This window comes from Orycteropus afer, unplaced genomic scaffold (genome assembly GCF_000298275.1).
Source record: "Orycteropus afer afer isolate SDZICR_OR568_19922 unplaced genomic scaffold, OryAfe1.0 scaffold00206, whole genome shotgun sequence".
Classification (NCBI taxonomy): domain Eukaryota; kingdom Metazoa; phylum Chordata; class Mammalia; order Tubulidentata; family Orycteropodidae; genus Orycteropus; species Orycteropus afer.
The window spans coordinates 4,583,824-4,586,541 of NW_006921793.1; the positions used below are offsets into that span (position 1 = coordinate 4,583,824).

A 2,718-nucleotide genomic window follows, 5' to 3' on the forward strand; every position below is an offset into this window, starting at 1 on the left:
GTGTAACCACTGAGACTATGGCCCCTAGCTGCCCTTCAGGTCTGGAATTGAACCCACACCTGTGGTTTCCAGCCAAGCAAAACACAGGCATTGGAGTTGAACATTTACCTGAGGTAAATACACTCCTTAGAGAGAACAATCATGAGAGAAAGAGGGGCTGTTTATGCACAAGGAGACAGCTCAGGGGGCAGGGGTGCATGGAGGGATGGACACAGGGAAGAGGTAACTATGGGGAGGAAGTGTGAGGGGAGCTGTTGCATTGTGGTGAATTTTGGTCAGTGTCACTAGACATTAAACTGCTGTATGGAAAGTGAATTTGCTCTGTAAATTTTCACCCAAATCACAATCAAAAAAAAAAAAAAGAAAAGAAATGAAATTATATATGGCATTGGGCTAATCTGCTGCAAAAGATTTAATAAGGTGTTAAAGAGCAAAGATGTCACCTTGAGTGTTAAGGTGTTTCTGACTGAAGCCATGGTATTTTCTCTCTTCTTATTGGAAAAAATTTTTAAGTCAACCATTCATAATTTGACCACAATGGGGAAAAAAATAAAAGAAAGACATTTTGTAAATCTGTCACATATACAGCTGGCAGAACCCTACTTTTGTAGAAGACCTTACTCTGAACAAAGTCAGGAGTTTTTTCAGTAAATCTCCACTCAGTTGTCTGGTAATTTTTCAAAAAAAGAAAAGAGAAGGAAAAAACAGCCCATCACTGTCCATAGGAAATGGGTTAGAAAGAGAGCGATGTTCTTTCAGTATATCCATGATCTCACTCATCTTGTCGGCTGGAATTAGCATCACTGTGTGCAGGGGCTTCATTTGGACATCATCAAAAGACCATCTGCCTCCCAAGCACATGTCACTCTCCTCCCACACCAAGTAGCTAAAACTTCAGGAATTTTCTCAGAAAATTCTTCCTCTGCATTTGTAAACGTTAACTCGTCTTTCTTTTGATTGCTCCATTTCTTTCTAGAGTTGTTTTTTCCTGCTTCCACATGAGTTACTAACCAGAAGGTAGAAGCTATACTTCCCACATGACTTTTTAGTTTTGTGTGCCTCCGCTAGTTGTTTGTGCAGCTGCTGGTGTATGGGCAGTGAGATCTGGGGTGGGATGTTAATGAATGTTCCACTCAGGAGGAAGCCCACGGGCCTGGTGGTGTCACTGGGCAGCTTGTCCAATTGTTCAACCATACTCTTCTCAGCACTTTTCTCACAGCAGCTTAGAATCAACTCTTTAATTAGCTCAGCACACTAGGTCCCCTTTCTCTCTGTTAAATTTAAAAGGCTTAAGAGACCAAAAATCTCATCTTCACCAATATCCACATCATCACTGCTGTCTTCTGACACATCCATGTGCTTAATCACACTCCCAATGTGGATCTGCTCTATTAAGAGATCTGTTAGTTCTGAAGTGTTCACAGGATCCTTTAGGAAAAGCTGCTGCAGTGATTTCTTAATTCCATCACAATCATTATCTGAGATGGAATTACAAAATTCAATATTCACTTCCTCATCAACAACCTCAACTTCATTATTGTCTTCGTCCTCATTCTTGATTTTATCTTCCTCTTCCTTCTCATTACACTGGAGTGGGTGCCCAGCAGCCAAGGAACCCCACTCCCCATGGCTCCTCTCTTAGATCTGGAAGCCATGTTGCCCCATGCACTGCCAACATGGTATTTCCAATCGCTTCATATGCATGCAAAAGCTGGACAATAAATGAGGAAAATCAAAGAAGAATTGATCCTTTTGAATACAGTGTTGGTGAAGAATGTTGAATAATCATGTACCGCAAGATTACAGTGTAGTAAATTACATAGTGTGGCTTTTCTAGCCATACGTCTTCGTAAACTCTGTGGTGGGATTTGCCATGAGCAACTGAGTAACTCCTGATTGTTAAAGTTATCCACCTAGGGTATTTCTGTTGAAAGCAGCATGAAGTTATTTTCTGAGAAGTTCACTCTTTCAGGTGTATAGAATTCTGATGTTGGGACTGGTTTGTTTGGCCACTCTGCCAGGTTCAAAAGGAGCCCTCCTGGAGGCAAAAGGAATGCTCACTATTGCGAGAGACACGACAGACACACACTGCTGGGAGAGAGACTGTTGGCTGAGGGACAGCTGGCTGAGAGAGAATGAGCATGTTCCTGAACTTGAATTGTAGCCTGTTACTTCCCTAATAAACCCCATAATCTGTGAGTTCTGCGTGGCCACTGCAGTGAATTATTGCAGCAGAGAGGTGGTAGGTCTTGTGGGAGGAACGGTTGGTGTCAGGGCTGGAGGAAGGTAGCATGTCTGGCCTCACAGGGACAGGCTTTGGGCTACTGATGGTGATTCCATCTTCCTCTTGTGGGGTTAGAGGAGGTCAGAAGATGTAGCCTCCCTGCCTCTTTGGCAGAGATCAAACAAATCTGTTTTAGAAGAAATACAGTCAGCATATTCCTTGGAAGCAAGGATGGGGAGACTTTGTCTCACATACTTTAGACATGTTATCAGGAGGGACCAGTCTCTGGAAGACATGATGCTTTCAGTGAAAAAGACGAAGACCCTCAACAAGATGAATTCACACAGTGGCTGCAACAATGGGCTCAAACAGCAATGGCTGTGAGGATGATGTACGACTGGGCAATGTTTTGTTCTGTTGTACATCAAGTTGTTGAGTCAGAACTGACTCGATGGCACCTAACAAGTTTAGTAGTCAGAAAAAAAAAAAAATGT

General features: G+C 42.7%; 1 pseudogene; it reads right to left on the bottom strand.

The window, feature by feature from the left end:
* Window positions 1–678: 678 nt before the first annotated feature.
* LOC103203208 lies at window positions 679–1,655 on the bottom strand (annotated as a pseudogene).
* Between the last annotated feature and the right edge of the window lie 1,063 nt (window positions 1,656–2,718).